Source organism: Carlito syrichta, unplaced genomic scaffold, assembly GCF_000164805.1.
Source record: "Carlito syrichta isolate Samal-C Ts95f unplaced genomic scaffold, Tarsius_syrichta-2.0.1 Scaffold307205, whole genome shotgun sequence".
NCBI classification, from domain to species: Eukaryota; Metazoa; Chordata; class Mammalia; order Primates; family Tarsiidae; genus Carlito; species Carlito syrichta.
The window spans coordinates 81,283-97,571 of NW_007251301.1; the positions used below are offsets into that span (position 1 = coordinate 81,283).

The 16,289-nt window shown below is 33.8% G+C and overlaps 1 pseudogene; it reads left to right on the forward strand.

The window, feature by feature from the left end:
• The first annotated feature begins 12,274 nt into the window (after positions 1 to 12,274).
• On the forward strand, positions 12,275 to 13,225 carry LOC103266497 (annotated as a pseudogene).
• Positions 13,226 to 16,289: the final 3,064 nt, after the last annotated feature.

Genomic DNA, 16,289 nt, shown 5'->3' on the forward strand with positions numbered 1-16,289 from the left:
ACGCCACCACATCTTCCAAGGGACTCCCCAAAACTTGCAGGGGCTGGCCCCCCGCACCTTAGCATATCAATATCAGGAAAACTGACATTTTGATTCAGTAAAAGACTAAGCATTTTGGGTATACTTTCCCTTTGATCTGTGATTAAAGAAAAGCAAAAGTAAACGAAGCTTTTTGTTTCAAAATAAAGTATTGTTTTAGAAAGAACTGGTTGTCATGAAGTAACTGTAATTATATTCACTTTAAAAAGAAATTATGACCTGTTATTAAAAGTAAATGTAAGTATATTAAGTATGAGTAGAGGTTTTTGGTGTGATGACATTTCTGTAGCTTTTATTTGTAACAAAGACATACTCCCTCAGTATGGATTTAGATTGCTCTATACTTGTGTGTTATCACTGGCTTTTAGAAGGAATAAGAGCATGTGTGTGTATGTGTGTGTGTGTGTGTGATCTTTTAAGAGGTTGCTCACTGGAAGTCAGAAGGAAACTCTTAACATGGCTTCTCTTGCTAAATAAGGAAATGTGAACAGGAGGCTTTTGGCCAGTCTTATTAAAGAGGCTATCCTCTTTTAGCTATAACTGAGAAATAGAGGAAAAAATTTATAACCAAATTTAGTTTCAGAAACAACGTATGAAATGTGGAGGATATTTTGATATGGCACCCAGATATCCTTTTAATGAAGAATTTATTGCTCCAGCGGCAGTTGGGGTTTAGGGTGCATAATATTTGGCAGTCTGTTCATTGCTTCATCCAAAGTCACATCCTTGGAATCTTTCTGCAAAGCTGGTGCTATTCTTAGTGTTCTTCCTCTTGTAATACCCTGATTCACTTCAGGGTTGCCTCTATTTTAAGATTTGGTTTGTTGTCAATTGTGGTCAAGAATCTTTTATAAACACAGAGCATAGGATGATATTCAAAGTTCTTTGTTAAGAAATTAAATGATATTTGCCTTTCAGATATGGTCTTCAATATGTTTACACTTGAGGTGAAAGTTAAAGGTTATATTTATCATTTTATGATTGGCTGAGACTATTGTTGGACCTGCATTCAGACTGACTGTACTCTGACCCATCTAGTTTTCTTTTCTTCCCATTTGCATATGTTGAACCCCCGGGCACACATTAATAAATATTCTCCATGTAACTCATTGTCTTCTTCCCAGATAAAGTTAAACTGGAACAGGGAAACTGACTTTGAGACTTCCAGAGCCTACCCTTAAAGGGTATTAATAATCATAGTGTGACTCCCGTCTTCTGTGCTTTTTTATATAAGGGTAAATTTGCATCTTCTATAAGTACAAGTCAGAACTCACATCCTTTGCAGCTAGTATGGAGAAATGTGACCCGTACTCTATCGATCATACTTACTCACAAGAGATTTCTATTCTGAAGTGAGTAACTTGAGGAAATAGTCTATATGCAGATGTCCCATTTTGCTGGGGCTTTTATGGCAGTGATGGTTTCAAAATCAAGTCCCTGACACTAAACTGATAAACCTGTGCTGGAGGCAATAGTGTTTAAAATGTATCTGAGATGTTGGCATTTATTTTCCCTGGCATCAGCAGTGGTGGTCTCATCATCAGGCCCAGGTTCTGTAGTACAGTGTTGAGTATTATTCCTGAAATATTAGTCTGTCTCTTTGGCACTGTGTTATTTCCAACTCCCAGCAGATATTAATCTTTGGGATTTGGGAGCAATACATTGAAATTCCAAGGAATTATTGGAAATTTCTCAAGTCATAAGTAATTCTTAAAATACTTCCAACAATAATAACAACTGGAACAACACACCTGGCATTTTACTGTCTTTTATTCACTGTGGTAGAGACGTCTATGATAGCCCCCAAGATTCCTGTTTCCTGATGTACATGTCCTGCATAATCTTCTCCCCGTGAGTGTGAGTAGGACTTCTGAACATAGTTGGGTACCACGCCCGTAATTATTTTACATTACGTAGCAGAAGGGATTTTTCAGATGTAGTTATGGTCCTTAATCAGTTGCCTTTGAGTTATTGAAAATGGAGAGTATTCTATTCTAAGTGGACCTAGTCCAATTAAGTGAGCCTTTTTTAAAAAAGGAAAGAAGAGAGATTAAAGGTGTGAGAGAGTTTTTTTTTTTACTGTCATTGAGGAAATAAGCTGTTAGGTTGTGTGAGGGCCTAGAAGCTGAGCATAACTCTGGCTGAGAGCCCTCAAGAAAATGGGAACTTAAGTTTTACAGCTGCAAGGCACAGAATTATTCCAACAATTTAAATGAATTTGGAAGAGGAACCCAAGCTCCAGTTGAGAACACAATATAGTCTTGTAAGACCACCTACTTTATACCTGGATTTGTGATCTACTAAAATTGTGTGATAATATATTTGTATATCTTAAGTCACTAAGTTTCTTATAATTTATTATGTGACATGATATAATCATCATTATGAATATTTAAAAAGTGGTTTAATCTTGAAAAATGTTAATTTTAGTAGATTTTACAAAGAACTGTAGCCTGCAGTGAATATTCAAACCCTGGAAAATGCTCAGATGATATAAGCATTTTGATTTCCTAGCAGATTAGCATACTACAGAAATTACATGTCAAATTTGCTGATTTGAAGATTTATTTTGCTTTCAAAATTTATTTGTTAGAACTTTGTTATCAGGATTTGAATAAATTATACTATGAATATAAACTTACTGTTATTTAATTTGGATGCAAGAGCAGCTCACTGTTAGCAGCAGACCCATAAGCACAAACTTAAACATGGCAACAATTACCTCTTGTGGCAGTTTCCCTTTTTGCTTCTGACTTGATGTCAGTAGACTCTTAATTTTTAAAATTTTTTAAATTAAAATTTTTTTTGTTGTTGTTGTCAGAGTCTTGCTCTCGCCCAGGTTGGAGTGCAGTCACGCAGCCTTGACCTGCTGGGCTCAGGTGATCCTTCGCCTCAGCCTTCCAAGTAACTGAATCTACAGGGACACCATGCCTGGCTAATTATTTGACTTATTGTAGAGACAACGTCTCGCCAAGTTACCCAGGCTGGTCTCGAACTCCTGGGCTCAGGCAATCCTCTTGCCTCTGCCTCCCAAAGTTCTTGGATTGTAGACATGAGCCACCACGCCCAAGCAGTAGATTCTTTCAAACCACTGTTGATTGTTGTACTTTAACTTGCAACTGAGGGTTTTAATCCTTTTTGGTTTTTTAGATTTCTCAGTTAATTTTTCTTGAGAGTTGTGATTTGAAACACAAATTTTATAAGACTGCTGGGAAGGAATTCCTTCATGGGAATGCTCCTATACTATCATTTAATAAATTTATTTTCTGCTTTAACCACCCAGAATATATACTGTTGTTTATAACTAAGAGCCCTGACTGATACACATGGCATGTGACAAAGCCCTCCTTGCCTTGGTTTCTGTTTCGTTTATGTTCCACCAGTCCCTGCCTGCCTTTCTATGTACAATCCTGTCATGCTGAGTTATTTTTATTTGCCTGCCTTCATCATGTCATTTCTTATTTTATACCGTTGGTGCTATTGTTACTTTTTCCTAGAATGTTCTTTCTCACTTTACTTGCTTCTTAAATTCTCAGGCATATTTTAAGAATCAGTTCAGGTACCACCTTTCTTGGAAATTATTTCTTCATGTTGCTTTACTTGCTACTTACTCGTATATTTCCAGAGCATACTAAGCCATCACTTCTCTCACAGCATTTACCATTTTTTAAACTGAAATTATCTGATTACAGGAATATTTTTCTCACTAAGATTTTTTTGAAGGTAAGGCATTTTGTTCATAGAGATTCATGCTATGAGCTTCATAGAGTAGGTGTGCAGTACATTTCATGTAGACAGAACTGATTAAAAAAATAAAACACCCATTAGAAAAAAATGAGTCAGAGTACATGGCTCACATAAAAGAAAATACAATTCTTTAAAATACACAAAAAGTTAAATAAACCTACAAATTAAAAATGCCATTTAAAATAATAATTAGATATCATTTTTGTCTTTTTAAAAAGAAAATTCTAAAGTATTGATTAGAATAAAAGTCTAAACTATTGACAATATCCAATGTTGATAAGAGCAAAATAAAATTAACAGCATTGTTCTGCTGGTGGAAGCATAAATAATATTACTCTTCTAGATCCATGAAAATCTTCGTTTATTTTGACCAACTTATTTCACTTTTAGAATTTTATTCCAACAAAATAATTTTATTTATTTATTTATTTTATTCATTAAGTAAATTAAAATAAAGTAGTTAAATAATTTTATTTATTTGTTTATTTAAATTTACTTTTAAAAGAATACATTTTAAAAATAAAGAAGAGAAAAAGAGGAGAAAAATCATTCTGAGATATCCAACCTTAAGGGGCCTCAGTTTATACTTGCAGGAGAGGGGCAAATGATTTTAGCCGAAGTTGTCATGTTATTTTATAATTAAGATTAGATTCCTTTCTCAACTGTGATTATCACTGTTATTCAATTATAAATTATTTTTGACTTTGTTCTTTACACCTTTTTATATCGCTTGAAGAAATCTTTTCTTTCCTTGCCTTGCCTTCTTCTCTTTCTCTTCCTATCTCTTTTCCTCCTTCCTTCTCTTCTTTCCTTTGGCTCTTTGGTTTTTTAAAAAATGCATATTGCAACTGGGCTCCGTGGCTCAGCCTGTAATCCTGCGCCTTGGGAGGCTGAGGTGAGTGAATTGCCTGGGCCTGCGGGTTTGAGACCCGCCTCGGCAATTTGGTGAGACCTCATCTCTACAATAAATCCAAAAATCAGCCAGGCGTGCTAACGCACGCCTGTGATTCCAGCTACTTGGAAGGCTGAGGCGGAAGGATCCCGGAGCCCAGCAGGTCAAGGTTGCGGTGGCCGGGAGTGGCCACTTGCACTCCAGTCTGGGCGACTGAGTGAGACTCCAACTCAAAAAAAAAAAAAAAAAGTGCATGTTGCTATTAGAATAAATAAAATACTTGATTTATGATGGGGCTACATCCCAATAAACTCATTGTAAGTTGAAAATGCATTTAATAAACCTAACTTACTGATTTTCATAGCCAAGCCTATCCTACCTTAAACATTCTGAGCACACTTATATAGCCTACAGTGGGGCAAAGTCATCTAACACAAAACCTTTTTATAAGTAAGTGTTGAATATCGCATTTAATACTCTACTGAGAGTGAAAAACAATGGTTGCATGAGTACTTGAAGTGCAATTTCTACTGAATGTTTTCTGTTTTAGCATCATTGTAAAAGTTGAAAAACTGTAAGTTGAACCATCATAAGTAGGAGACTGTAAATATATGTTTATTCAAAGAGTCAACTTTTACTATAAACTAAACCTATACAGTGAATGGATTATTTATTTGTACCATTAGGTAATCAGTAGTGTGTATATATAAGAGTAAGAGAGAACAAGAGAGTAAACAAGAGAGTAAGAAAAAAAGGAAAGGAAGTGAGAGAGAGAGAGAGAGAGAGAGAGAGAGAGAGAGAGAGAGCGCACAAGAGAGTGCGCTGGGAAAATTTTGATGCCAGTATAGGAACTCCCTTCTGATTTTGTGTATAAAATAGAGTAATAGGCATGCTGTAATTAGGTCTTCAGGGTTTTATTTCTGAAGTTTCATAAGTTTTATACACATTTAATCTCTGAGTCAATTTAAAGTTGTGCACAGAGCCTTAGAGGAGTTCTTAAGATTAGAATATTTAAATTGTTTCCTAAAGCTTGAAGCAGTTTCTTTAGGTTTTGTAGGTCTCTATAATAGGGCAATATTTCAATGTTAGCTTCAGGGGCAAATTTAATTTGACCTGTTTCTGAAATTTTTTGCAAAATATTAATTACCTTTCTATTTTTAAACTAGAGGAATCTAATGATATGTCTCTGAACTGGAGGAATGTAATGATACTTTATCCTAGTAATCACATCCATAACATCATGTTTCTGTACATGTCAACTAGTCAATGAATTTCTATGACAAAATGATTACACAATGGTGTTACCTCTTTGGAGGTTCAGCTACTAATGAGGTGCTATGAAGACTGGGTGTAAGTAGAAAAATAAGGCACAAATATCAGTTGCTGTAGCAACCTAGAGAGAGAGGCAACCTCTAGTTTGTTGGTAAGTTACTGTAAAAAACAAAACAAAACAAGAAACAAATTTATCAATTATAAGCAAAACTTGGACTGATGGGTGAAATCAGTCTGAAAATTAGATTTTTTTTTTCTCATTGGAGAGAGACTTTGAGTACTGGAATAGAATTTAAGGGTTTATTCACTAGAATGCAGTGGGGGTGGGAAGAAGCGCTATGAGATCAAAAGAACAGTTCTGCATACAAAGGTAATTGTACAACAAACTGAAATGAATTTGCCCTGCACAAATGAACAATTTTTTGTCAGTGTGTAGGGTTTTAGTGCTTTACAGAATGGATACTGTGTCATATACTTAGCTAATTGAAAGTTACTACATAGGAGACAGCAGACTATATATTTTTTAGTGTAGAATTCATAATAAACAAATCTTTGACTATGGTTCCCTAGCAATAACTCAGGTCCGTTAAGTTCAGTCAACTGTGACCCACTGAACTGTGTGCTAGATGCCATGCTAGGGACTCTTTATACAGCAATAACATGTAAGGAAAAACACTATGACCAATTTGGAAAAACTAAACATCGTCATCTCCTGGGCTCTAAAAAAGATAATTTGTCAAAGGAATGCACAGTTAGAAGGAGATCAGCTTGGGTATTATCCTTGTGTATTTGCTTGTAAAATTGGTGACGATTTTGAATATTTGCTTTTCTATTATTATGTCATAATTATAATAGTAACTTTTCTCTTTTATGTTAAGAGGCTTACTAAAGATGTTAAAATAGTCTCAGTAAAAAAGTCAGCCATATGTTTTAAAACAAGTCTGCTTTAGTAACCCTTTTTTTTTTTTTTTTTTTTTTTTTTTTTACAGAGTGAATTTACTTTAATTAAAGGAAACCCTTTAGTGTGATTTTTTTCTTTCTGCCATCCACTTCCTGGTGTCTAAAAGATTGAAGTGACTGTAATAAAATACATCAGAATTGGTATCTAAAATAAAAATAATGGCACTTATAGAACACTGTGTGATCTGATTAAGTAAGCTACATGTACCCAACATTATGGAAAGATAATAATGATGACCTATTTGAAGACATAAAAAGACTTGAATAGAAGGAGGAATCATGAAAGAGAGGCATGAAGGAAATCACTAACAATAGGAACCATTATTGTGCCAAGTGAATTATATATACATTTCATTTAATCTTATAAGCAAATACATGGTATAGGTGTTGTCTTTATCTTTATTCTATAGCTGGGGAGGAGGATGATCAGAAACATGCCCAAGTCACCTCATTAAGAGGAGGCAGAGATGGCATTTGAAACAGGTCTGACTCCAAAACCTGTGCCCTTGACAATATTATGGGGTATGCTTGATAGAATATCATGAAAGTAGTTCATGAAACGATGAGAGATGCAGAGAGATGATTTTTACAGGTGTGCATATAATCTCTATATTCAAAGACCTTCACGTTGCCTAAAGCCCTTTGGTGTCTCAAGTAGTTTGTACCATAATCCAGAAAATCTGCAAAATTCTGGAAAATGAAAATTTTATAATAAACTACAGAATGATAGTAGGAATTTAGAATAGGGAAATCAAGTTGGGTTTGGGGTGATTCTGAGGAGTCTATATTCTGAAATAGAGAAAATGGACCTGAGATTCACAGCAGAATACTCACAAAGGTGGTGGAAGACTTCTGAAGGAAAAAAGCTCTTTGAATTTGAAAATTGAACAATAATAATATACAACATCTATTGAGACGTACTTTTGTTCCAGGAACTTTACTAGATCATAAAAACATTAACACATTTAGTGAAAAGGAAATGACATGGAGTTGAAGGATGGACCCTAAACTAGGTCAAATAATAACCTGGAGCTTGGTGGAAAATGAGATAGCTATGGGCCTAGACGTTCTAATGGTACTATATATTTAAAGTATCTGTTAGTCTTCAGTAATTACCATTTAGTGTGTGATATTGAACAAGTTAAAACAATTTTCAAATGTTTGTGGTTGTGTCCTCAGGCAATGGAAGACTTTGGTGTAGCATATTATTAGAAAAGTGAAAGAAGAAAGACTGTGAGTCTCAGCAAGAACTCTTTAGTTTAAATGTTATTGATCTTATGAATAGGAAATACGTTCATGGGGCTCAAAATTTTAAGAATATAATAAAGAATATACAGTAAACATTCCCAATCCTATTAACAAGCTATTCATTCTCTTTTCTGAAGATAGCCAACTGTTCTTGTTTATTTTTTCTAGAGATACTTTACATGTAAACAAAAAATGCATGTGTGTACATACATATACACATATATACATATAATCTTTTTTCACACAAATGTTAGTGTGCCATATGCACTGTTATGAACATTATTTTTCCAGTTAATATTTCTTGATAATTTTTTCATATCAGTGCATAAAAAAATCCTTGCACCTTTTGACAGGAGAATAGTATTTCATTATTTCTATGTCTTCTTTTTGTGAAAATTTTCATTGTTTCCTGCATCTGCTGTTACAAACAATACTTTAATGAATCAGTTTGTGTGAAAATCACTCTGACATCCCAGTATATCCATATGGTTATTACTGAGACCTAAATCTGTGGTCAAATGTTATATGTGATTTTGTTATATTTGATTTTGTGATTTGGATAAATATCACCACACAGTGAGAAATATTAGGGAAGTTCTCTGAAAGTTCCCTGGGATTTTGGTCACCGAGTTTCTTAAAAACCCCTATAAGTTAATTATATAAGATTTCAAAGAGAATAAAATATTATTTAATGATTACAGTCACAATTTATATATATACATGCTGTGTATATAATTATTTATATATTTACATAAGCTATATATAATACATATATTTGTTATATATAAAATATATACCTACATACTGTATTTTATATATAACTATAGATATTATTTCCTTGGGATATATTCTTAGACATGGAATTTGTGGGTCAACATTTATATATTTTACCTGCAATATAAAAAGATTATATTTGAGGATCTGTAAGAATTCATATTATATATTACATTCTCATCTGAGGAAAATATCTGAGATGTACTCTAATCAAACCAAAGGTAGACACAATCTTCAAGAGAGTGAAAAAAAAAAAGAAGAGAGGTAACATTAGTAATCAGTGAATATATATATAGATATATATATAGAGAGAGATAGATAGATAGACAGATAGGTATATATATTGATATATAAAAAGGATCCAAGTTCAATGTAAAGGTTGAAGACGAACTCTCAAAAAGATATATTGTAACAAAATTCTTTTTTATGTTATATCAGTAAATTCTGGGAATTTGAGGATTAGTATTAAAGTGGGGCAGAAAAATATTCTCAGAGTTTCATCTCCATTTAGTTTTGAGGAGTAATTAAGGTGATTAGAGACTAATACCCTAGAGGAAAAACAGTTTATCTTTATGACTAAAATAGTTAGATCCTGTAAGCTAAATTATGAAAGCAGAGAAAAGGAAGATAACCACTCATAAAATGGAAAAAATAGAGTCTTCAATTAGTGGAAACAAATAGTGAGTGACAACTTCAATCAGCAAAAAAAAAAAGTGGGGAAAAGATAATGCAGCAATTCAAATAATTAATAAAAATAAAATATTATTGAAAGAATAAAATGAAGTATATTAGTATTATGTTAAAGTGACTAGACTGAATATTCTCATAATGATGAAAACATTAAAAAAGGATTAAAAATACACTTGAATATGTGTTATTTATGAGTAGCATACTTTAAACAAAGTGAAAAAGAGAAGTTAAAAAATAGCAGGCAAAAGCAAACTAAAAGAATGCAGGTGTGTAGTATAAATATAAAAGTGGAATTAACTTTAAAGTGTCAAATAGAATAGATCTATTAATTAATAACAGTTATAATTTATGAAGAAGGTGTATTTGTCATCAACCTATATACACCAAACAACTCAGGAATTAAGCATATAAAACAAAATGATCCTAGTTATACAAGAAAAATTTCATTACAAATATTTATATAGAATTTATTAAATCCAGATAGTAGAACATAAGTAATTATTTTAAAAAAATTTGTAACACATTCAATAAACTTGACTATATGTGTGCATTTATATGTGTTTTGTGTATGTATTTAATATCATATACTTTTTTCCAAAAAGAAATCACATTTTTTGATAACATTTACAGCATACATCAGATAATTAGATGCCAAAATGTCCATAACTAAGGAATTACAGGTCATGTTCTTTTATAATAAAATTGGTAATAAAAAGGGAACAAAAAACCTAATCACTAAATAAGAAACACACATTTAAATAACTCTTGGATGTAAGAGGAAATTAAAAGAAAAACAAAATATTATCTAGAAACCAATGAAAAGAATATTTTCCCTCAAGATCTAAGACTATAGTAAAAGAAAAAGTCCTTTAAGTGTCTTCACTAGAGCTAGAAAAAATGGAGGAAGATGAAATGTTAAGAAATTTTCTTTTTATTTTATGAAATTTCCAAAATAGATCCAAATAAGCTTAAATAAAATTGTGAAGAAACTTATGTTAATAAAACAGAAAAACAATGACGAGGATAAATCTATCTTTTTATATTTTTTAGTGGAGTCTCACTCTGTCACCCAGGCTGGAGGACAGTGGCATGCTATCAGCCACCCCAGTGATGACCTGCTGGGCTTCGGTGATCCTTCTGCCTCAGCCTTCCAAGTAGCCAGAACTATAGGTGTGTTACCCCATCCGGCTAATTTTTTAATTTTATTGTAGAGACGAGGTCTCACCATGTTTCCTAGGGTGGTCTCGAACCCAAGGGTTCAGGCAATTCTCTTGCCTTGACCTCCCAGAGTGCTGAGATTACAGGCTTGAGCCACCTCGTCCAGTCAATAAATCTATCTTAAAGCTGTTTTTGTTGTCTTTTTTTTTTTTTTAAAGAACTGTAATATAAGAAAACCCCTTGGGAGTCAAATATAGAAAAAAATCAGAGAGGAATAGTAATAAAAAATTGGAGAACGTGTCATGTAAGGGAGGACACAATAATTATACCAATTAATTATATGACCAAACATTTGTTGTCATAGAAATGAGCAACTTTCTAGAAAAATATAAAGCATTAAAATCAACTGCTCTCAATTCACCATATTAAAATCTTACTTTTTTCTGATTAATTGCATTTTTGGGGTCTAATTTTTTTCTTTTGTAATATTAATACTGCCAATAAGATTGCGAGGTATTCTAGCCCATGAGTCAAATTCTCTTTACAAAATGAATGTTAACAGCCTGAATTCTACAGCCATACTGGTTGGCTTTAAGTCCTGACTCTACCATTCATTTAGCTACATGAAATTGACCTTAAATTACTTAACTTTTCTGTGCCTCACTTTCCCCCTATACAATAGGGATGCTAATAATAACAGTATTACCTCATAGGGTTGCTATTCAAACTAAATTAGGTAATGCACAAAGAAAATAATCAGTAGAGGATTGGCACAGAGTAAGAAATATTATTCATTACTTTATCTTTGATTTTGTCCATTCATCCAACAAATGTTTTTTAACATTTGCCTCTGTGTCAGCTCTATTCTAGCTACTGGGACTGAAAATAAACAAGAATAAGTACCTGCCCTTGTAAAGTTTACATTCTACTGGGCAAGACAGACAACAAACATAATGCTATAATTTCAAGAAGTGACAAGTGCATTGACTATTGTGTGGTGATTTATAGCCAATAAAAATGATTTATCATTCAGTTACACATAATATAATGATCATTTCTATTGCAACCTCCAGTTTATAAGTAATGATAAATATGACAAAAAGCTCAGGCTTCAGCAGGAACATTTAGGTTTGAATCTTAGCTATGCTACATACTATTTACCTTTGGTCAAGTTTACTTAAGATTTCTGCTTTGGTTTATTCACATGTAAAATGTGGATAATAATAACTCTCCTCTAGAACTGTGATGAGATTAAATGAATTAAATGGCATATTAGGTATAGAAACAAACATTGCAGTTTCATCTTCCCCTTCCCATCTTCATTCATACCTTCCCTCTTTTCTGTTCACTTTTTTTTTTGTTTTTAATAACTTCCCTGTTCCTTTGGTCTTTTCTTTTTTCTTTGGAAGTGTGGTATGTGTGCATTGGTATCTGTTTGAAAGTAATCAGACTGAAATATATATTTGTTTAATCATGCTCTGTCTTGCAGGTAAAATGGAATGGGAAAACCAAACCATTCTTGTGGAATTTTTTTTGGAAGGGCTTCTGGCTACCCAAAGCTTGAATCACTCTTTTTTGTGCTAATCCTAGCAATGTATGTGGTTATACTTCTGGGCAATGGTATCCTCATTATAATCAGCATTTTGAACTCTCACCTTCACACCCCTATGTACTTCTTCCTGGGGAACCTCTCCTTCTTGGACATCTGCTACGCCACCACCTCCATTCCCTCCACACTGGTGAGCTTCCTCTCAAAAAGAAAGACCATTTTCCTTCTCTGGCTGTGCAGTCCAGATGTTCCTAGGGTTGGTCATGGGGACAACAGTGTGTGCTTCTGGGCATGATGGCCTTTGACCACTATGTGGCTATCTGCAACCCTCTTAGATATTCCATGATCATGAGCAGGAATTTTTATGTGCCCATAGCAGCTGGGTCCTGGATTATTGGACTTGTCAACTCTGTAGTGCAAATTATGCTTGTAGTACAATTGCCTTTCTGCAGGAATAACATCATCAATCACTTCTGTGAAATTCTGGCTGTCATAAAATTAGCCTGTGCTGACATCTTAGGCAATGAATTTATCATGCTTGTGGTCACAACATTGTTCATATTGACACCTTTGTTATCAACTATTATCTCTTACACATTAATAATTTTCAGCATCCTAAAAATTCACCGTCTAAGGGGAGAAGCAAAGTCTTCTCTACTTGCTCAGCCCATCCAACTGTGGTGATAATATTCTGTGGGACCATCCTATTCATGTACATGAAGCCCAAGTCTAAAGAGACACTTAATTTAGATGCCTTGGATGCTACCAACAAACTTGTATCCATATTCTATGGGGTGATGATGCCCATGATGAATACTTTAATCTACAGCCTCAGAAACAAGGTTGTGAAGGAAGCAGTAAAACATCTACTGAAAAGAAAAGTTTTAAACAAGTAAATGAGAAAAGGATAAGGGCTTTTATAACCACTATTTGGAAATCAGAGAAACCAAAGAGTCAAAGAGCTTTTTATTCGGGTTCACAGCCCTACTTTTGTAACAAGTAAATATATCTATTTCCAAGCTGGAACTCTTGGGAATTTTCTTCCTACAAGGGTCACATATATTATTTTAGTGTGTGACTCCTTTCATTACTTTCTTTCATCATCATGGTCAAGGAGAAACTGACTAGAATCCAGTTTATCTAAGATTTTTTTTTTTTTTTTTTTGAGTTAGCGTCTCACTCTGTCACCCAGGCTGCAGTGCAGTGGCATGCTCATGGCCACTGCAACCTCAACCTGCTGGGTTCAGGCGATCCTTCCACTCAGTCTTACAAGTAGCTAGAACTACAGGTGTGAGCTACCATGCCCGGCTTAAGATTTTTTTTAAAGGATAAGAGTTATTTCATTGATTCATGGTTTTCTGACCTTGTTGGATTCAGTTTTGGTCAGTCCCACAGAGGGGAACCTGTAGATTGCAGATTGATCCTTCTTTGTGAAGTACAGGGTACTAGAGGGACTAGTAATTACTGAACTTTAGCTGATCTTAGGAGAGAACAATGTGCCATTGCAAGGATGATAGAATACCTGAAGGGTGACTGAAAGGATGTCTTTAGAGGCTTTGGGTTGTGCCTGGGAACTTTTCGTTCTGGACCGTTGCTTAGGCTTCACTGCTAATCACCTCTGCTTGTTCTTCAACATCATTAATGTTGATGCAGTTTTTTGCCATTTGCTTTATCCCATGCATGGATTTACTTTTCCTTCATTCTCTGAAGTACAGCTAGCTCTGAGATTCTATTTACTAATCAAAGATTTGAGGAAAATATAAGAGAATGATGAGACAGAAAAGGAAAAACAAAAACTGTAATTAGACATCATAGCTTGCTGTTCCTAAAGTTCACCATAACCTTTCACAAAGGTATCTATCATCCAATTCTCTCCTTGGTGTGCAGTCTTCTGTTATGTTAATGTGGATCACTTTGAGTATCAAGTTAGAATTATATCTTAAACATATTACTGAGAATCCTGGGGCAGTGTGACATCTGCATCAGGGATTATTTCCCTACTCTGGCTTCATGAATTTATACCTTGTCCTTGGAAATGAGCAGGTACAGGCCAAAGCTTAAACAGTTTTTGTGTGCCAGGACTCAAACAGTACTGTTTTGGCATACTAATGACAAAATATAAAGCCTATTGTTTTGTGAAATACCTTGTGGCTTTGGAATATGATGGCCCTAAGGAGTAAACCATGGAACTGTGACCATATGTCTCTATTTGCTCATAACTATTCAGTTAACACCAGTTGCTCTAGTGTGCTTATTAATTTTCCCTTTTACTATCAAAGTGTCCCAGTTTGGATGATTTAACATATGGTCACCCTAAATTGTAGGACATCAGGAGCATCAGATTCCAGGGAGATGATAGGAATGGCAGATTATAGCATTGTGGTGTCAGTGTCCTAAGGGGGCACAGTAGGCATAAAATATTTGATACATAGAAGCCTCTCAAAAATAAGTGAGTGATTCATCAAATTTGATTATGCTTCATTGGGAAAACATGCCACAAATTTAACTTTAAACTATCTCAAAATTTAAAAATTTTGTAATACCTACATAGAATGATAACTTTATATGGATTTGTTTACTTTCTTTCAGACAATAATTCACCAGCATTGTTAGTTATTGTTTCTGATAGCTTTCTATTGGAATAATAAAACTGTATGATGTTTTAAAAAACATTGCTATCCTTTTAAAGATATTTATTTATTTTTAATTGACAAATAATAATTGTGTTTATTTTTCAGGTACAATGTGATATTTTGATCTATGTATACACCGTAGAAAAAGTTAATCAAGCTCACTGATATATCCATCACCTAATTAACTTATTTTTTTGTGGTAAGAACATTAAAAACTTATTATTTTAGCATTTTTGAAATAAACAATGCTTTATTATTAATGGAGGTCACTAAGCAGTGAAATGGATTACTAACATTTACTCCTCTAGTCTAATTGAACTTTTATACACTTTGATCAACATCTCCCCTTTGCTTGTTTCCCTCTGCCCACAGCCTCTGGTAACCTCCTTTCTACTCTACATTTCTATACTGACTTTTAGAAATTTTACATATCAGTGATATACATATTTGTCTTTCTGTATAATTTATTTTATATACCATAAGTCCTCCAGTTCTATCTATGCTGTCAGAAATGACAGATTCTTCTTTTTAAGACTGTATGAGTTCCATTGTATATGTATAGCATGCTTGTATTTATTGATAAGCACTTGGATTTCTACCATATCTTGGCTATTATGAATAGTGCTGCAAAGAACATGAAAGTGCAGACATCTCTTCAGAACACTGATTTCATTTCCTTGGATATATATCCATTAGTAAGATCGCTGGATCATATGATGATTCTATTTTTAGTTTTTTGAGGAACCTCTGCTGTATTTTCAAACATGACTGTAGTAATGTACATGTCCAACTGCAGTGTACAAGAGTTTTATTTTCTTCACATTCTCACCAACGTTTGCTATCATTCATCTCTTTGATAATAGCCATTTTAATGGTGTAATGTAATAACTCAGTGTAGCTTAAATTTCATTTTCCTGGTGATTCAAGATTATAGGTATTTTTTAAAGATATCTGTATGGCATTTGTATGTTTTTTGGGGGAGGGTGGTCTATTCAAATCATTGCCCATTTAAAAAATCAGGTTATTAGTTTTCTTGCTATTACGTTGTTTGAGTTTCTAATATATTTTGAATATTAGGCTCAGATGTGTGATTTGCCTACATTCTCCTAGTCCATGGATTGTCTCTCTACTCTGTTAATAATTTCCTTTGTGTGCAGAAACTTTTTAGTTTAATGTTGTCGCATTTTTCTATTTTTGCTTTTGTTGACTAAGCTTTTAGACTCCTATCCAAGACATTATTGCTCAGATCTATGTTGTGAGGATTTTCTTTCTTTTTTTTTCTTTTTTTTTTGAGTTGGAGTCTCACTCTGTCACCCAGACTAGAGTG